Here is a 22239-nt window from a genome sequence, read left to right on the forward strand (position 1 = left end):
GTATCCCTATAACAGTACTGGTGTATTTCAGGGCAAAGCTATAATAATTGCAGATACTTAATAGAATTGTCTGGGTTATTTTATAGTCTACCACTGAACCACTTGTGATTTTCAGTGACATATTCCTTCCCATGAATACAGATACTTTCAAAACAACTGGAATTTCTTTTTCAAGAATTTCAAGACATCTTGAATTACTTGCATATTGTTGCTATAAAGCACAAGATAGTGTGTGGTTAGAGTCATACTAAGCCTAGCTTTCAGAGATTTTACAGGAATTTCATTGGTGCCTGAGGCTTTGCAGTTCTTAAGAAATGAAAAAAATACGTAAATTCAGAAATTCTTGAATGAACCAGAATAGGAGAGAATTGAGATGTAAATTATGGGAAGCGGATTTTCCATCACTCATATCTGAACAGACAGATGACTCCAAAATTGTAACAAGATTAGAGCAGACTGAAATCAAATTTTGGAATAGAATCCATTTTTTTTCTTTCATCACAGAATTAGGCTCTTTGTTCTCATATTTTTATTTTAGTGTCAGTTACACAATTACACAAAACCTCAATCTTAAAAAAATAGTTTGTGAATTATTAACCTCTTGTTACAGAAATATTTTTACTCCAAGTTAAAATAGTGTGAAGGTATCTATTAAATGCAGCCACCCTGTCATCTCATAAAAAGCTAGTAGGGTACTTGGGCATCATTTATCCTAGGTATTTTTGTACGGTCTTCCCAAACATTTCCTTCTCTTTCATGTTCTTAACAATGTCTTCCCAGATGACTTAATTTACAATCTTTATGTGATTAGGCTGAGGAAGCTAGCGTCTTCCTGATTATTATCCTTGCCCTTCTTGAAGATAAGTATGACTTCTTTCCACTTACTGAGATCTGTGATTGCTATCATTTTTCAAAGATTACTGGGAGTTGCTTTTTGATAATATCTACAAGACCTCACAGGAATGCATATTGTCTCATCCAGTGGATTTATGCATATTCAAATGGCAGAAGTTTTCACTGACTATTATCTTCCTTAACAACAATATATAGTGCGTACTCACAGATTCTGATGTGTTGTTACACCTCGTTGTTTCATAGAATAGAATACTTCTATATGTACGAGATGTAACGACATACCAGAATCTATGAGAATGCAGTATATGTCCCCCCACAACATTCTCGTGGAGAAGCTGGCTGCCCAGCTGGTTTGGATGTTCGACTGGGTGAAACACTGGCTGGTTGGCTGGGCCCAAAGAGTTGTGGTCAATGGAATTAAATCCAGTTGGCAGCTGGTCACAAGAGGTGTCCCCCAGGGCTCAGTACTGGGGCTGCTTCTATTTAACATCTTTATTAACAATCTTGATGAGGGGATTGAGTGCACTCTCAGTAAGTTTGCAGATGACACCAAGTTGAGAGGAAGTGTTTATCTGCCTGAGGTGAGAAAGGCACTACAGAGGGACCTGGATAGACTGGATCAATGGGCCAAAGTTAACTGTATGAGTTTCAATAGGACCAAGTGTCGGGTCCTACATTTTGGTCACAACAACCCCAGGCAACCCTACAGGCTTGGGGAGGTGTGGTTGGAAAGCTGCCTGATGGAACGGGACCTTGGTGTACTGATGGACAGTCAGCTGAATATGAGCCAGCAGTGTGCCCAGGTGGCCAACAAGACCAATGGCATCCTCACTTGTGTCAGGAATGGTGTGGTGAGCAGGACTAGGGAAGTCATCCTGCCCCTGTACTCAGTGTTGGTGAGGCCTCACCTTGAGTACTGGGTTCAGTTTTGGGCACCTCAGTACAGAAAGGACATTGAGGTGCTGGAGCAGGTCTGAAGAAGGGCAACAAGGCTTGTGAAGGGATTGGAGAATATGGCCTATGAGGAGAGACTGAAGGAACTAGGGCTATTTAGTCTGAGGAAAAGGAGGCTGAGAGGAGACCTTATTGCTCTCTTCCAATATCTGAAAGGTGCTTGCAGACCAACTGGGGTTGGTCTCTTCTCACGGATGACAGGTGACAGGATGAGGGGAAATGGCAAGTTGCGTCAGGGTAGGTTTAGGTTGGCTATCAGGAAAAACTTTGTAGAAATGGAGGTTAAGCACTGGAATAGGGTCCCCAGGGAGATGTTTGAGTCACCATCCCTGGATGTATTTAAAAACCGTTTGGATGTGGTGCTCTGGGACATGATATAGTGGAGGTTTGTTAGAGTTAGGGTAGTATGGTTAGGATGCAGTTGGACTTGGTGATCTTTGAGATCTTTTCCAACCTGAGCAATTCTGTTTTTCCTTCATCTGAAATGGATGAAACGGGCATGATGGTTGATGCACGTTGTTTAAAATCTGCCTGACTAGCAGACTAGCAAAGCCTGTAGGCAAAGATGTTTATGCCCTCCTTCATCAGATAGATCTCACACCTCCCAGCAGTTCTCATTCTCTGGTTATAAAAGCCAACATTTTCCCTGTGACAGGAGCCATGCAAGCAAGTATTGGTCCAGATGATGTATACCCACTCCTGTGTCACATAGTGCAGATGTTATTTGCTACTTGGTCGTCAAAAATTTCCCTTAATGATCTCATTGTTTCCCCTAGAATAAGTAGCAAAAAGCCAGAGCATGAGAGATTTTTCCCACAGCTCAGGAATCCTTTCACAATGCGGATCTTCCTTCCACAGTAGTGCTCCACAATGCCAGTCTCATCTCCCACATTGTGCTCCACAGTGTTAGACTCCCATTTGGAATGCTTGTACTTCAGGAGCTGTGTTAGAGGTGGTGGTGTAGACAGGTCAGCCACACAAGAACAGATAGATAGATCACATCCTTGCATGAGTGATGCTCTGTAAATACAGCTGACAGATCACATCTTCACATCTCTGGAAATGAGATAGCACAAGACTAGCATAATTTTAACTGAATGTCCACAACTAGCTTTCCTAAGTGCAGGTAAACCAGCATTTCCTCTTCTGTCAACAATAAATGAAGGACATTTTACAAATCTCCTTACTCTAGATTCTTTTTTTTTCAAAATTTGTGTAAAAAAAGAATTACAGATGTTTTCTAATTAGAAGTTGGTTAAATACTGCAGATGATTCAAAATCCTGTCATATCCAGACTTATTGTATGAAATACTAAAAGAAGATGATATCTATTTAATGAATCATTTTTTAATACAAACAATAAAAATACAGAAAGGAGCCAAACAAAATGAAAACTCACACAAATCAAACGTGAAAAAAAAAAAAAGGAACAGATGCGAGGCTTATGGTGTACAACATACAAATATTTTCCTTCTGAGGACACTTCTTTTATTTACAAAAGTGAGTTTTGAAAATAAATGACTGGTAAGCTTCTGGACTGCTAAGAATTCCTGAAGACTGAGCTAAACGTTTTAGTTATTCTGCATAGCAACTATTTTGAGGAGGCATCACCTTTCTCGCGCTGTGAGTGATCTATGAAGAGTACAATTATTTTGCTATTGCTTTAAAGCTCTGTTTAATAGGTAGATTTTCATCTCAAACCCCATGTTTCAACAAACTTATTGTGTTAAAGTCTGTCTACAATTCATAGAAGACCATGTTCTAACTGTGCTGACAAAGAAGTTTCTGTGTGCTTCTCTGTGTCATTACTAGTAATTATTTGCGAATTTTTGCTCTTCTGAAGTTCCTGCTGAAAGTATTAAGAAGACTTACACTCAAGTACCAAAAATTAATTTAATTTGTGTCTTTTCTCATATTTCTGGAATATTTCTAAGGATAAAAATAAAAAATAGTGAAGAGTTAATTACCAAGGATCACCATGGTAAGCAATATTTTGGAGGGTCAGAGAAATACTGAACATGCAAAATCTAGCATGCATAGCAGCCTCCTACATGACTTCCAGTGTGTTGATCTATATGTACACAGAGCCTTTTGGACAATTAGCAGCCTGTATGAATTTAGGAACATGTGAACATAGCCAAAACAAATAAGTGGAACAGCTCCATGAAATTTATATCTAGGGTCATTGGAAGCTACTTGAAAACTGCAGTTCAGTGCATGCAACTGAACACTGATGACAAAACATATACATGCCAGCAATTTACACTGTAGCAAATTGTGCATGAGGGAGAAAAAAAGCAATAAAAATCTAGAAAAAGCAATATTTTGCCTTGGCTGTGGAGAAATAATTACAAACATTGAAAAGAGTCTGTTTTGACAACGCCAACATGAGTATAAATCTAGGAACAAGTTAGCAGGATTATTTTCCATGACTCTGAAAGGTCTGCAACATCACAGAGCTGCAGCATTTGTTTGAATAGACATTTTTTTCCTTGATGAAATTAGTAAAAATGCTGTGCAAACAACAAAGGGAACTAAATTTACATGAGAGTTTTGTAGCCAGGGCACTTCTTCACATAGGTGAGCACCAACAAATCAATCGAGTGCAAAAGGTTTTCTTTTCCTTGATTAACTGTTGTGATTAAATTGTTTCTGAAGCTTGGAGAAGTCAGTAGGAAGCAACTGGGACTAAGGAAAATCATCCGACTCCTGGTAATAAAAAAGAAATAGAGCTGAAATATACAAGGCACATTTTAGGTTGGGACATTTCTTGCTAATCTTCCTGTGATTCTTCAATAAAATACATAGCTTTTTCCTCTGGGTAATAGCAGTGGTTTGAGGTAATGGTTTCGGATAAGAGTTTTCTTCCAAGACCTAATGCATAAGAGCAGGGACACCTGTGCTATTAGCATAACTGGTGAAGGAGGCTGTTGGGACACTTGTGCTACTCATGGATTGGATGGATGGATTGGATGTTGGATGTCTGAAATAGAGGTTCATGAACTCATCATAGAATACATAGAAAGAGTGCTAAGAGTTCTGAAACTTTCTTTGAAAGATTACTTGTTTTTTTTTTTTTTTTTTTTTTTTTTTTTTTGCCTGAATGCTAGACCACAACTGTGTGCATTCTGTCAGACTGCTTGGATACCCCACAGATCTGCTTAACTCACCTGCCTTGATCTGCAGCCTGAGCCCCAAGGCCGATTCAATGCCATGTTTCCATATGCCTCAGTAATTAACTCTCAGTACAGAGAGAAACCACTGAATTTTAGGTTGTTTTGCTATTCATTTCCTTAGCTCTTTCCTTTGTTCGTAGTCTTTTCGTTTCATCTATTCACCCATTGAAAATATTACAGTTCTTATAAATTTTGTGCACTGTTTCTTTGTTATATTTTCTTTTTGCTGATATGCTCCGCTGGTATTTTCAGAGAAAAACACTATTTATGTGGATTTCTTGCCTTCTTTTTAGTTCTAACTGAGCCTTAGAACTGCATTTGCTAGAAAACCCTTTTCCTGTCATTTTAAAAATTATTATTATTTTTTATTAATAATCCGAACATGAAAATTTTGTTTGATGATTAGTAAAAACAGTTGAGGAGACAAGGAAGCTATTATTAAGTTTTGTGCCTCCATCATTCATTGTAAGCCTTTTGGCTAAAACAGCTAGACATAACAAAGGAATTCTGGCTCTGTAAATTTTTTTGTTCTTAAATCATTAAATGGGATAAGGAGAAAATCTATATAGATGTTCCAAATAAGCAAAAGGCTGATGTATGTGACAGTGGTTTCTTATATTCTGGGTAGGTAGATATCTGACAACGGACACCATGTGCAGATATATTAAAAAAAAAAAAAAAAAAAAAAAAAAAAAGTACTTTCATTATTTTTATTGTGGACCTTAATTTAGTCCAACAAGTCAGAAAAGTTTTGGGAATCTTGATTTTAATGTTACAGAAAATAGCATTTATTTAGCTTATTATTGCTGTTGGCCTTGTGAAGCTGATTTTCAGAGAATTTCACTGTTTTCCATGAAATTGAGAAAAGACTCAGTAGGCTGATTTCTTCATTTTTACACTGGCATTACATGTAAATGAGGAGGAACAGAATAAGAATGTTTGAAAACTTTTATAGGGCTGAAGTGGAATATTTTGGTATTTTTATTTATTTATTTATTTGCTTTTTAAGTGTCTCCTCCTTTTACAACTGAGAGGAAAAGGAAAATTTTTGTCCAAGTAACATCAACATATTGCATTTCTGTTCTGAGCATTGGTAATACGCTTTGTCAGGGCAAGACACCATGAATGTTAAACCTAGCTTAAGTAAAATAACCATTTCTCTTCTCTGGAAGGCAATTCAGGGCAGAGACAAATTTCAAGTTGACTGATTTTTTTTTCTCTCTCCACATATTGTAGATGAAGACTACATTTTAACCTTCTGAATATCCCTTGATACTATTATTGAGTTTAAGCATACAACAGATTACTAAATTTCCTGCAGCTACTCTTGTGATTGAGACCAATTACTTTTGTTTCATGAGAAGTATTTAAGACAATCTTGGAGACGGTAAATATAGGACATCCGTCTTCTAGTGTATTAGAAAGATTAGCAAGCTTCACTGTTAATATGCATGGTATTTTTACCTGAGTTAGCTGAGTTTCAGATTGTTCCATTGCCTTCTTTTACCTCTATTTGCTAGTTTTAAAAGCCTTGTAATATTTATTCATTTTACTTAGAGAAAATAATGATTCTGCTTTTCTGGCAGACTAAATAGGAAGTCCATTACTTCAGCCGGACACCATACCAAACTGGGAGCTGTAGATTAATTTTGTTAGAGTTTGTTACCTTATCCAGAGCCACTGGTTTTTCCATTCTGTATATTTGCCCCATTTTTCTGTTTTCATGATTTAGGACTTTACACTTCACCCTATTAGAATGATTTATTTTACTTATTTTATTTTATTTTACTTTATATTTTATACTCAAGCTTGTTGGCAAACTTCTCTTTATGTCTGACGTGTCATCTTCACTTCTTCCATGCCACAAATATTAATGTTATTGCACCTGCTATATGAAATGCCATAAGACTTCAGTTTTAGCACCAAGTCCTATTCTGTCATACTAGAAATTCACTGATTCGCTATAAATTTATTTATAATTACTGAATGTTCAATTTATGTAAATAATCCCAGTTGTACTTGCTAGTATTATCATCTCAGCTTGATTGCAAATTTGATGGGAACTTCTGTCTAAATTTTCACTGATGAGAAGCCAGCTTGTTTTTAGTATTATTAAACAACAACAACAACAAAAAGATATATTTATTTCCCAGGTCACCTGCACTGTCATTGTCCTTTTATTCCAATATTAAGAAATCTTTAGCCAGCTTTGGACTGACGTGGTCCCCAGCGTGGTGATATCCTAAGCTGGAGGAAAGCCTTCTCTATGCTAGTGATCCTTCACTGCTATCACAGGATATTTTGGAGAACTGCATTCCTCCAGCCCTTAGTGCAATTGCCAGTGCAATTTGGAGTAACTTTTACGCTCACAAGTAAGCCAGGCTGGGGTTTACTCTTCTGTCTCACACCACTTTTTCCCTTTGAGGTCCTTGAAGTCGCTTTTGATTTACAATGACATACACATGGAGATTGAAGGTATAAATGAGAATCTCATAGATTCAAGCATTTCTTCCATAAGTCAAACTTAAAGAATACAGCCCTAAAAAATGTACAAGGCCAATGGGAGGTATACACAAGTGTTAACTTGCGTATATGAACTTTTCATGGTGTTGAACCATGGTATAACATCTGGACATACTTTTTTTCTCTGCATCTGGCTGCTGAACTACTCTAAATACAGACTTTATTATGCAGCACAATTCAGAACAAAATCTACTACCATTTTATGTTAGAGAACAATGTATAAATTTTAAAGTAACTTGTATAAAATGACTGGTTTGCAAATACCTTAAAATTCACTGTTTTCAGCTCTAGCTCCTGCTTGCCTCCAATACTTCCAGCATATAGTCTATGTTATAGATCATAAAAGAGGGGACTGTGCAAAAATCATATAGAGACATAGTTCACCCCTAGACCTAAGCTCCTGAAACTGTTTATTGGCACATTTAAGTTTATTGCTAATGAATTTTAATAGCTAAGCAATCAATTCAGTACTCATAGGAGTCAGAGTATGTTCAGCATCACTGGATTCCGAAGCTGAATAACTGAAAGAAGATATTTACATAGCTTTTATTTCTTTGCAGCTGTACAGTGCTGTCTTACCAGTAATTCTCAATGTCATAAGAAGAGCATATTACTAGTTTAAGGTATGTCTGAGATGAAGAAAAAACCCAGACTCCAAAATAAACATTTGCATTTAGGCAAATGCATTTTTAAACTGTTCATCTCTGCCCTCAGATTCATTTCAGAGGTATTTCCTCCCAAAGCTGCAAAAGCTTTTGCAATTAAATTGCTTTTATTGTGTGATGAAGAAATCACCCTAAGTGAATTCAGTTGAACACAACCAGCACTGTGCAAGGATGCTGTGGAGCCCAGCTAGCCAGGCTTACAGGGAGGGAAGCTTTACCAGGCTCTTCCCTCTTGGGAATTCTGCTTGATCTCTCAAGGGCTACAAGCAATTCAGTCCGTTCCCAGCCACACAGTTGTTGAAATAGACTTTATAGGGAGCTTATGCTACTGTAATTCTCTCAGCTACTTTCTGCGGGCCTCTCTAACCATGTGTTTGGCTGAAAGATCCAGGGCTTAAGAAGGAAAATTTTATTAGAAAAAAAACCATAGAAGTTGTTCCATAACCTCTGTCAGTAACATTTATTTTAAAATGTCTTTCTTATTAAAATTATATCAGAAATAAAGGGAAAAATCTACAGAGTCTAAGGCCTTTTCCTAGAGATGCAAAAGGCTTGGCTGTAGTAGGCATGAATGAAAGCAAATGTAGTCATTTGAATGCACATCATGTGACTTTCAGTTATTTGTTCCACTGCTAGTAATGCTTGCGTTCCACTGAAGGCCATCTAGGAGGACAAATTAATGTATCAAGGTTTCTACAGAAAAAGAATACAGAAAATAAGAATTTCTGTTAATACAGTTTATAAAGAGATAGATTTTGCAGGTGTTCAATGTTATATATTTGGATTTCCAAATCTGCACATAATATTTTTTCCTTTCTATAGTATTTTAGATTAATCTTTATCCAAATATCTTTTAAAAAATATTTTAAACCCTTTACAATAAAATGGATATGAATTTTAGAACAGAAAACATTCATGTTTGCTGTAAGATTTGGCACGTCTTTATTACTCCAGAAATGTTTCCTGCACTAGTAAACTGAGAAAAGGATGAAACATAGCTTTAAAGGAAAATCATTTTATAGAAGTTGAGCAGTTTTATTTTATTTAGAGATTATTAAGCAGAAGTGTTTTCTCCCATATTGAAACAAAATGTTTAGTTCATTCTTTTTCTACTAACACTGAAAAAGTTAATATTGGTTTTGGCACTCCCCATCCTCTGTCCATAGCTTACAGAGTAGAGTGTAAGCCAAATTCAGTCATGGTATGTGCATGATATAAGCTACTCCATGAAATTCATCCTGAATGTAACATGATGTGTTGTACATGCAAAAGATACAGAAGAACAGGCTGGTAAAAACATCAAAAAAAGTTTTGTCTTGGACTGTGGAACTTGGACTGAGATTCCTCCTACCCTTTCAGATGGTAAATAATCTTGTCTAATTTAGCTGCATATTGGCTGGTCTTGATTAGAATGGCGTGGTCCACTGGAAGCAAGGGCTCAGAACCATAAGAGTGATGTTCTGTTCAGCCAGAAGGAAGGATGAGGAAAATATCTCCTTCCTACTGAAGGCTGGACCATCTGAAAATGACATGATGGACTGCATGTTTGTCATGTGATGAAAGGAATTGGAGGATAGCCGTGGGCAAACAGTTCTCTTCTATGGCAGAACTTCTTCACACTTCACAGTGATATTAATGGGATTGAATATAGATGTTCTAATATGAGTTACATAGTAACAGCACACTATTGTTTTCAAATGTGAACTACAATCCGTGTAGCAGATACCTGGCTTCTGTAAGATCAACATTTCCTGATCCCCATTTCTTTTGATCCACAATTAAGATGAATTTGATCATCTGGAGATTTTTGATAGCTGGAATGATAGCTGGCACAGAAAGGAAACTGGAAAGATTTTGTTTTTAACAATGCACCAGCAAAAGAGTACATGCTTCCTCTGAATTCCCTTCCAGACCTGTTTAGCCTGATTACATTTCTGGAACTGTGCATTAGCCTTAACAACCATATTAAAACTTCCCTTCTGAGTAAATAACTTTTCCATAATATTAAGGAGATATCTAATACTGTATATATGGAGAGAGCTTTTTTTTTCCTAGAAAATTATTTTAGACACATTATCACTATTACTGGAAAACCTTTGTTCAGTTTTTGTATCACAGTGCACTCATTGGTTCCTAGTTATATTATCATTATAGCACAGATTCACTGGGAATTATGCTGGGATATTCTGTGCAAGTCCCCAAGGAACTGACAAAATAGAACAGGCAAATAAGCATGCTTATTTTTTTTCCATGCAGAAGCACAGTAACATAGTCAGGTGATAATGAATATCTCACTGGCAATTAATCTTACGTAAGTTTGTAGTTGGGATTTTAACTTCCATCCTGTGTTTTCGTCAATTAGGATATCTTTAGTAAAATCTGTAGCACAGTCTGCTCTAAGTAATATAAGTTCATACTTCTTCAAGATATATTCCATGAGTCATTGACTGCTTGAGCTACATGCACCATGTCCATTTTATATCAGACATTGCTCACACCATATTAACTGTCAAAAAGTTTGGAAAGCTAGTTACTGGTAATGGTGGGTCTGGCAACTAACAGCAATTGCATAATCAGATTTCATGTTTCCATTGTCCAGTGATCTAATAGAGAAAGCATTAGATACCGTAGACAGTTATTTTTATTTTTCTTACAACTCATTTCAAAATTTTACATATTAGAAACTATCGTAGAGAAAGGGCAAAATATATCCAGGTAGTTGTTTGAGTACAGTTAGGAAAAATACATGCCTATAAACTCTTTCCAAACATTTGTCAGACTCCTAATTGTTTACAAGTCACACGTGATGAAGGATCACCACAGACAGGGGAAAAATAGTTTTGCTGTGGAATAAGAGAACTTCTCTGGCAGCTTTGTTCTTAGCCTGTTTTTCGAGTCAAGAGACATGGGTTGTTCCCAGGGATTGTTTCTAGCCTTCATAAACATAACAAATATAAACATTTTAGATGAGAGTATTCAAGGACAGGGAAATTTAACTGACGTTCTCAGAAAATCAACACATATGAAACTACAGAGAGAGAAGAGTGATTGCAGGAAAGACAATATAAGTAGACATTATTGTAATACTAATTTAAAGTGAAAGAATGCAAACAGAAAATAAAATTCAAAAATGGAAAGAAAAATACCAGTGTTATATCAGCTGTTCATACATTACAAAAAGATATGGATGGTGTGGATTTTTCTGGCAGGGATTTATGCAGTTTACTTCCTTCTTTTTCAACTTCCTTGTCTCTAGACTTACTAGTCCTGTCACAGAATCACAGGATGGCTGGCATTGGTAAGGACCTCTGGGTCCATCTAATCCACTCAGAACAGGATGCCCCATGACCCCTGATGGCTTTTGAAGATCTCCAAATGGAGAGATTCTACACCTTCTGGGCCAGCTGTGCCAGAGTTCAACCATCCTCGCAAGGCAGAAATATTTTCTGATGCTTAGAGGGAATCTGCTTTGTTTGAGATTGTGACCCTTCATTGGACTTTCTAGCCTGTCCATGTCTCTCATGTACTGCGAAGATCAGAAAAGGCCACAGCACACGCTGTATGGCCTCACTAGTGCTGGGTAGAGGGAAAAGATCACCTCCTTTGACCAGCTAATTAACTAATCATCTTTGACCTAATACTTTGTCTCATGCTCAGCTCACAATAGTATTAACCTCTTCCTCTTTGTTAGTCTTTTACACTTTTCCTCCTCCTTTTTGTCTTTTCCAAACTTCTCATTTCCCAGATTGCAGGGTCTCGGCACATTCTTCTTCAGAACCTCCGTTCTAGAGCCTTGGTTTCATTCTTCAAGTCCAGTGTGCTTATTCCATAATCCTATCTTATTCCTAAGAATCTGAGTCTTTAGAAGTATATTTCCATTCAGCTACGGTTATATTTCCCTCAATTCCATCTTGTTATCTGCAGCCAGTTTATGTACACAAAAGAGGAATGCACTTCATAGCTGAAGACCTCCTCAACTTTTCTGAATGCAGACAGTGAGTCTAAAATTGATTCATCACTAAGATGTATCAAAATGTAGGCTTAAAATCATCAGCCTGGGAAAGCAGACAGAAACTGTTGTCCTCTGAATTAAACTCCTGTTTTTCTTAGGCTGCAGCTATCATTGGTCCAGAGTGACACTTCGGGGGAGTGCAGAGATGGAACGCAACAAAAACACTACAAAAAATGAGCTTTATTTATTTATTACTGAAAAAATAACAATTAAAAAAAAAAAAAAAAACCACAACAACTTCAAAAGTGAAACCCAACAACAAATAAGCAAAGATAAGGTTGAAACAAAGAGAGTACATTGTACACTCTGTATTGCATGTTGAAACAAAAAATTGGTTGTATTCTAGAGAAATAAGCACTTAATTACAGTATCTTGGATCATTCTGATTAACTAAATTAAACAATTTAGTTTAACTAACAATTCTGTTTAACTAAGATAGTTTTTTTTAACTATTTAATTTATATTAATTGCTTACTACTACAAATTTCACAGAAGTGTCGGCCTTTATTTAGTCCTGAAATTTCTACATATATCTTTTAAATTCTAATGTCACTTAGCTTAGTCTCCCTGCTAATTAGCTTAACTACCCCAGAGTCCATTTTCTGACCCTGAGGTCAACTGGAACAGTTTGACCATTGCTTTCCAATTTATGTTTGAATTACTTTTGGGGAATGCTCTGTGGCCCGTTCTAGTTCCTGATTTGTGTTGGATGTTAGTATTAGATATTGTAGGCTTAAAAACAAACAAACAACAACAGCAAAATTGAAGATATTGCAAGATTTTAATAGCAGAGACAGCTGAGTTCCATATGACTTTCAGAAATAAGAGGAAGAATTGCACTTCTGAATTAAATAGAAGCTGTTCTTGTCTGTGCACTTTAATCATTTTTGTATTGAGAAACAAATAAAATTTGTCATGGAAATAATGAGCAGAACCATCTATTCTAGCTGGGTTTAATTTTAGTGATTCAACACATTTTTCTGTGTTTTTTGTTATTGTTTGCTTGATATTTTACAGTGCCTTGGATTCACTTATAGTTGTAGGTCTGCTCTAAAACATTGTGCTAAAGGTGAAATTTGAAACTAAACTGGACTAAAATCTTCATACTGTGATTTCACGTTGCAAGATCTCCATAATACACAGTACTTTATTTGCTTCCAAAACGTCCTGCTTTGCTAAGATAAAGCTCATTGCAAAAACAAATGAACCCATAGAAACCTGTTCATGTAGCACTTTTTAGGGTCCAGACTGTGCTGAAGATAGTTTGCTTTAATTTGTCAAACTGGATTTTGAAGTCACAGATGGTTTTTTAACAGTTTGTTGTGAGTTTCCACATACATTATTCCCCTATCCTCCTGCCGTTTTTTCTGGGACTAAGTCAGGCATGCTTGGTTTAGCAAAACTCCTCTTGCTCCTCAGACTTGGCATCAATTCCATCCTCCTCTCGGTGGGATTCCCAGTTTCTGAGAGTTTGATCCCACCCTTACATGAATTGGCCTCTGCTTTTAAGCTGAGTGAATGAGCACTGCCTTCTACTTGTGCAAATGTTAAGTGCTGATCAAATTCTAGTATCAGAAACTTAGTCTGAAATAGTTCATTGAATATAAAAATGTATTATCTGGATTTATATATGGCTTCATTTTTAATTGGTACAAACCTTAAGTAAATATTTCAGATTTGTTAACTATTTGGCAAATCTCCATAAATTATCAGATTAAGTGTACATGTTGGATTTGCAGACGATAAATGGATCTTCCTTCCTTTGCAACATACTACAAAAGATTCACTGAAAGACAATGGACAACTCTGGGCTCACATGTTCAAAAAAAGTGCCCAGAAATCAGGTTTTAGTAAAATGAGTTCTTAGATTATTTTACAAATACAGAGCAAGTGGAGAAAAAGAATGTGTGATTCTTTAACAGATCAAATTAAGACTGAGAAGAGATGTGATGATTTTTATAAACATGATTAGTGTAAATACCAAGAGGTAAGGAGAAAGGGAGGAGAGTGAACTTATTGATATACATTAGTCAGTAGTCATTTTAGCTGCATTTTCAGAAAATTATTTTCTAATCCAGAGGAATGAGGTTCTGGAATAATGTCCAGTGTGTCAGAGCACAGAAATTAGCTAAACGTAAGATGGAGTGTAGCATACTGCTAAACAAGATTTAAGATTCACTTGCATGTTATAACTTTAGAATAGTGGATATGATTACCTACAAGGTCTCTTTAAGTCTTTTGTTTTATATGCTTACTATGACTTCCTGAAGGGAGGTGGTGATGAGGAGGGGTTGGCCTCTTTTCCTAGGCAACAAACAGGACCCGAGAAAACCGCTGCAAGTTGTACCAGAGGCGGTTTAGATTAGACATGAGGAGAAACTTTTTCTCTCAGAGAGTGGTCAGGCACTGGAATGGCTGCCCAGGGAGGTGGTGGAGTTGCCATCCTTGGCAGTATTCATGGATGAGGAGCTGCAAGATGTGGTTGAGTGGCTTGTGGTAGCAATGGTGATGGGAAGATGGTTGGACTTGATGATCTTGTAGGTCCTTTCCAACCTTGTGATTCTATGATTCTATGATTCTTACATCTACACAAAAATCCCAAAGATTATTCCACAGCACAGAAGTTTAACAGTTCTGTGTTGGCGCTGAAATATAAATGGAAGCAAATCAATTATTTTCATGACATATATTATAAAATGGTCTCTGAATAATTTCCCCTTCTACTCTGTTTTTGTAAGGCCCCATCAAGAGTACTGTGTCCAGGCCTGGAGCACCCATGGGAGAAATTCAGATTTTGGCTCCCACATTGGAGTGCTTAAGTATTGTGAGAAACAGATACTTAGTTATAACAGAAAAGCTCTTCTACACAAGCACAGAATGGTAATGGCAGGAGCAGAAGCCTAAATAATACCCTGCTGTATTGTTTTCAGGCCATCACAGGAGCCACCAGACGAGGTTTTGGAGGGAGACCCCAGAATTCAGAAGGGATGCTCTGTTCCATTGAGTGCCTTTTTAGCTGGGAGACTGAATACAGGAGAAGACTGTTCTGTATTGGGCAGGATTTATTTTGGGGTATTTAGAGGAGGAGCCAAGTGTAGGGAAAGATACGAATTTAGGTAATCCCAGTGGGGATAAAAAAAAAAGAGGTATGGGGGATATATATGTAAAGGTTCTGAAAGTATATGAACTCAGCATAAAGTAACTATTAATGTCAAACATAATGAAAAACTTTAAATCCCTTATCTCCATTATACTTTGGTCTTCATGGATACAGTCCAAATTTAATAACTAATTTTAAAAAGACTGCACGTGTGCATTGCTTATGGATTTCCTCATTTTCCACTAAAATGTATAAATAATTTTAAATTTGAGTGAAATCACTTCTTATTTACATGCAGATACATTTATGTGTTCTTTCAAAATGCAGTAAGTGTGCTTCAAAATAATAAAGCAGTGGAATCTACAAGTATGGAGAAAAGCCAGATTATTCTGAAATAAGCTGTGATTCAGATGCAAGTTGGCTTTTGGGAAAATATGAGTGTAATATATCTGACAAGAAGTGAAGATGGGTCAAAAAAGAATACTCACAGATGTGAGATATGTCAACACCGGGGATGAAAAGCTTGAAAAATATTCCTCTAGTAGAAGTTATTAGTGAAAACAAAAAGCAGAGGAATTGGGTCCAAGACATTTTAATAAGAAGCAAATTGCTGCTTCTTACTGATGGTCTCTTGTTCTATATGTTATCTTTTTTGTCCTCCAAAGTACAGCGAGGAATAAGACCAGATTCTGCAAATAATTATCTTGAAACTAAGTTCTTGTGTACTGGCAAAAATGTTCACAACATGGAGCACAAAGTTGAAATCTGCTCAATTTTCTTTAAACACTTCAGCTGAGAAGATGAAAAAAAGTGAAGTTTCTGGCTTGCAAGGCTCAGCATTATGTGTTACAAAATTTATGCTTAAGTTTCCTGGCTTATCAACTTCCTAAATTTACTTCATATCTATCTCAAACTTACTTTCATTGGCAGAGACTAAGAGTTATAATTAATGCATATCATCAAAATTCTGTGGAATGGCATGCATGTGTTGCTAACTTGATGAGAAAATATGTCTGGTTTATGAGGAAAAAACAACAACTACAAAACATTTCAGTTATTTTTCCTTTATGTGATTCAGTATAAATGAAAGTTAGCAAGAAAATTTTATAGTATTCTATTTCTTCCATTTTATAATTCTTTGATTGCTGATAAAAACAAAACATCATCATTTGAAAAGGTAACTACGTGTATCTTTCTAAGGAAAATCAGGTCCATTTCTGTACGGTCAGGGGTCATCTGGTGAAATTTTATTCTATAATGCTGAGTGATTGATTGAAAATAAGAAAACAAGGAAAACGGGAGAAACAAAATAGCTCTTCCACTTCAATGTCCTTTTTCAAGGAGTTCAGAGTAACTGGAATGACCTTAACCTGTTTTTCACATCATGACGATTTTCTCAAACAATAGTTGCCATACACCTTCTTGAACCTCCTGATAATTTTATTAGAATTGGATGAAATACAAATACTGTCAAAACCCAAAAAAATATGATATAAGACCATCCTCGTTTTCATAATTCATCTACTTTTGTCATCTGTCTTTACACAAAACATTCAACATAATTTAATCCTTTATTAAAGGTCAGTCTTTCGGGAAGCAAATCCTTTTTAGTCCTTTTTTTCTTTCTGATTCCAGCAAAGGTTGTTCTGTTTAACTCTCTTCTTTCCCTAACTTTCTAGTAGATGTGGTAATTCCATAACAGCTTACCTCATGAACAGTACTGTAAGCCAGGTTTTCCATGGTTGCAGTACCCTTGGAGATATTTAAGGCAATTTGTGGTGCTGCTGTTAGTCTCCTTTGATACAAATGTAAATATTATATGTTCATTGATAGAGATTAAAACAATGTTAGGACACACAACATTGGAACTATGAAGGTTTTTCAATGAAAGTTATTTTGAATTATTGCAATAGATGTAAGTATATATTTGGCCTGAGACTTTTAGAGATCATATGCATAACCTTCAGATTTTCTTTAAATAAAACTTTAAAATTATAGGCTTAAGAGTGCAGTAACATCAGAACTCCTTTGCAGTTCCTGCATTCATGCAGCTGTGTCTTTAATGATAACCATGCAAATACCATGAAAGTCATTATTAAGTTGTCAGTGCTCATAACATTCTGGCTGACTCTCTAATAAGACAAACTCTAATTACATTAAGATACTATAGAGCATATGTAAAACTCTCTGCATTTTACAGGAGCAGTGAAAGAAAAAAGGGTCTGCAGCTGTAGAGGTGCAGTGGACTGTCAGAGTCATTGGGAGCAGTCCAAATGTGGGCAGCGTGTGGTAAAATTACAAATTAGGGAGGAGGCACTGCAGCATGCTGTTGAGTGATAGGGTGCTGGTATGAATGAATGATTGTGGAGACAGAGAAATTTATGAAGGATCAAGGGGGGAGAGTGAACAATTTCCAGGATGTTATTTAGTTGAGAAAAACTTGCATAAATTAATGCCTGAATGTTGATATTCAGGCTAAACTAAAGGGCTGCACTTTAGTGAGTAGCCAGCTAATCTCAAGCTCAAATACCTTTCTTCATTGCCACAGATGGCTCTATGGAAACAAAGTGTGATTTTGAAAAAAAAAAGACTGGTGGCTTCAGGTAGAAATAAGCAAGATTTGCAGTTAGTTCTAAGGCAGTGCTCTTTGATGATGGACGGTGCAAGAGAGCCAAGATTTAAAACCACAACAACTCACAAGCATTTTTCTCAAAGTTAGAATTTCAAATTTTTCAGGAATCATGTTTCAGACATATTAAATAGAGAGGAGGTTTTTTGTACAATGTTTCCTCATTCTTGAAGTTGCTGAGTGAAGATAGGCCATCTATACTTTCCTACTTATCCCACTTCTTTTTTCCTACTTTTTTTCTGAGTGCATAATAGATTTTTCTCTGCATATTTTCTCTTTCTGTATCTCTTTCCGTGTAAGGAACTGTCAAAACTCTACTATTCGCAGCTTAAATTTCATTAGAAGGAAAATGAATAGGATGATCCTTAAAGGACCCTTCCAACATTAAGGATTCTATGAAATTCCAGCTTTTGAGCTCAGGGTGTGAAGGTCCAGACAAATGGAGGAAGTTCTGAAACTGCAACAATTTGAAAGATCCTCACGCAAACCTAGGTGTTCATCTCCACTTACTGCCTCACAAAATCTGTGGATGGATATTTTGAGGCACACAACTAGAACAGCATCTGGTCTTATATTTCGCTTTTATTTTTTTTTCAGCACAGCTTCTGCTACTTTCCTTTTTCCTACCTGTTTTTCACCCTTTTACACAAACATCTGCTTCCACTGCTACAATCCTATATCCTTGTTTGTGTGAGCCATGCAAACAAATCTATCTGACATGCGTAATGCAGTGATTGGTTCATGGATATATTCTTTTAAGTGTATCTGAACCTTGTATTTTACATGTCTCCGTGTCTGTACACTGCTAAAATAACATCATATACATATGCACTTATTTACGTAAATATAGCACTGAGCATTGCCATGTGTATGCCCCTCTTTTTTTCCTGTGAAAACAGCAGATACATTCAAGGAGAACATTAAATCTCTGTGGCAGTCCTAAGCCCGGAATGCATTTATTTTGCCTACAGAAGACAGCAGTAGCAACATCCAAGCCACTAAAAATTGGAGCTGAATATATTAAATGGCCATGACACTTTCATAATGTAATTTAAACTCTCTGTGGAATGTATGGTGTTATTCTTCTACAGATTCCAACAGAAGAGAAGTTGTGCATATGAAAGGGTTCATTTTCATTTGCAGATAAAGGAAGCACTTTTCTTGCTAAAATGAATGTAGAAATTGCTTGAAAGATTATAAAAAAATAAGAAAGAAAAAATGGTTGACTTATTTAAATCTCTAGAAAACTTTCAGAGAATTCTGTCTTCAGATTTTAACTTCAATTCCTATTAAAAAAACCACAACCTAATTAGTATTCTATTCAAAACTTCTCATGATTTCAAAGTTCCACACTGTATCATTATTATTCGTCAATAAGTCTCAATAATGAAGACTTTTTTTTTTACCTTGCTTTGGGTCAAACCTTTCATAGACAGACCTTCTCTGCCTTCAAAATGTGCAGCTTGTGCAGGTCTGTGGTCTTGTTTAGCTTGGAGAAGAAAAGGCACCAGGGAGATCTCCTTGCAGTCTTCTAATACTTGAAAGGAGCTTTACAAGCAGAAGAGATCTGATAGTGATAATACAATGAAGAACTGCTTTAAACTAAAAGAGGGTAGATTTAAGTTAGATGTTAGGAACAAATTTTTTATTCAGAGGGTGTGGCTCTGGCACAGTTGCCCAGAGACCTGTGGGTGCCCCATCCCTGGAGGTGCTCAAGGCCAGTTTGGATGGGATCGTGGGCAGCCTGAGCTCGTGGGGGGCAAGCCGTGCTCAGGGCAGGGAAAAGGAACTAGGCAATCTTCAAGGTCCTCTACAACCTCAACCATTCTATGATTCTGTGATTATGATTCTAACCTTGGGTGAAATGGGTTCAGAATACTGATTTATATTAATCAGCTGACTGATGAAGACAAAAGTGAAGTTTTCCTTTCCAATATCAAGTCTTGTATTTACAAACAGAAAGATTCTTCTTTCAGAAATGAATCTTACATAAATGAATCAGTATGACAAGAATCAAAATTTAAAAAGTGAGCTTTTCACTTGTACCTCTAATTTCTACCCTGCCTTTTGTAGTCATCTTCCTCTTGTTTATAGAAGCCAGTAGACATAGGCCACTGAAGTAACTACTGGTGTTACAGCAAATATATAGTTTTGGATTTTTTTTTCTACTTTTCTACAATTATTCTCAATCAAACACAGAGGATACATGGATACATAATCTTGCCTTTTACTTACTTGTTCAAAATACTTGTTTTGCCCCCAGCTTTAAGCCCAAGCAAGTCTCTGTTTGTTCTAGTAAGTACATACTAATATGAACTACTGATATGTTTTGAGACAAGAAGTTTTGTCCTAGGCCTGGGACTGCTAAAATGGTGCTGGTATTCAATCACCAAAGCAGAACTCATCTTGGACAGTGATGAATCAATAATCAATAATTTTCATGAGCTTTCTAAAAATTGAGTTAATGAAGGGAAAAGCAGAAATTATTTAGGCAGTTGAACATTCTTGAAGCTGAAATTCAAGAACAGTAACAGCAGTAACCCAAACAAAAACTCTAGCAACTTGAACCTGATTGTTTTGGTTTAATCTGTTCTATTTTCCCAGGCACTCATTTCCTTTTGTTGTTTGTTTTAGGTTTTCCTCCCACATCAACTCTTCAGTTTGTTATTTCAGAAGAGAATTATTTTTGGCAATACAATTTTTCTTTTAATGTTAACCATTTTTAGATATATCTGCCGAAGTGTAAAAGAATAAATCACCATTTTTATATATGTAAGTTTCTAAATCTCCTATTACATAATGTATTTGAGAACTCCTCCTGTATTCTTATATATATATATATATATATGTGTATATATATATAAGATGTTAATGAGGAAATGTATGCAAACGTAATGCAGAAAACAAATAGAAGCAGAGGGCATAATTCCTCCCCTTCTAAATGTTCTGGACATTCACAACTTAGAAACAATAAAACTCAGCAAATTTCACTAGTAAGGTAGTCTGAAGTGTGGTTCATTTTCTTTATGAACCTAAATCTGTAACCCCTGAGTTTTCCCAACAACCCTTACAGTGAGAGCAATATCTGCAGATTGGTTATGCCTGCAATTAAGAATCAGTCAATTAAATTTACTACATACAGATTGGTAAGCTCTGCTATGTGTTTTATAACTATACTAGAACTTAAATAAGGTTTTCCTTTACTTCGGATATGCAGCTCAGCAAACTAGGTCATAATTTTTCATCCTATAGCTCTATACCAGCCTGGCAATTCACAGCTAACCCAATAACTCAAACTTGCTTTAGAACAGCTTTTATTTTCTGAATACACAAGAATATCTGTAGTAAAAGTAGTGGAGTTCCTCATATCATCATCAGAGGGCTGGAATACTTCTAATCTGAGCAAAAGTTGAGTTAGTGTTGATCAGCCTGAAGAAAAGAAGACTCCAGGGAGACTTTATTGGGCTTTACAGTATATTACTAAGAGCCTATAAGAAAGAAGGGGAAAGATTCTTTACCAAGGCCTGTAGCATCAGGTTAAGGTGTAATGGCTATTAACTGAAAGACCAATATGAAAGACCAAGACTATAAATTGGACATAAGAAAGTATGGTGAGGCACTGGAAGAGGTTGAGCTTGGCCAGAGAAGTTGTGGATCCCTTAAAATGTTCAGGATTAGATTGACTGTGGCTTTGATTTCTACAATTGTTTGGTTTATTGTCTCACAGGAATGTGGGTATCGTAAGGCTTTATCTTTCTATTACACAAGGGATTCTCTACATGCCCTGATCACATTATAACAAGACCAAGTGCTGGGTTCCTCACTTTGATCAAAACGATGCCATGCAGCAATACAGTCTTGGGGCAGATTGGCTGGAAAGCTGTAAGGAGGAGAAGGACCTAAGGGTGATAGTTTACAGCTGGCTGAACATGAGCCAGCAATGTTCCCAGGTGGCTGAGAAGGCCAATGGCATTCTGACTTTTATCAGAAATAGCATACCCAGCAGCTACTTAATGCCCATCTCAGTTCCAACATTTTAAAAATCTGTGCTTCAGCAATGAACTTGTAACATATTTTTCCAAATTTATTGACACAAGAAGTAATTATTACAGTATTTTTAAGATATGCATATACTGAAGCAGAAACTGACAAATTCAGAAATGCACATGCATGCAGTTAGACAACAAACGTTCAGCAAGTTATTTTGCAATACGTATATGCAGGATATTTTATAGGTACAAAAAACTCAAAAAGCAACCAAAAGTTCTATGTCACGCAGAGAACTCTGGTTCCCTGCTGTACAGAAATGAACATATATTTTACAG

Source organism: Lagopus leucura, unplaced genomic scaffold (assembly GCF_019238085.1).
Source record: "Lagopus leucura isolate 7727_CA_CO unplaced genomic scaffold, USGS_WTPT01 Super-Scaffold_73, whole genome shotgun sequence".
Classification (NCBI taxonomy): domain Eukaryota; kingdom Metazoa; phylum Chordata; class Aves; order Galliformes; family Phasianidae; genus Lagopus; species Lagopus leucura.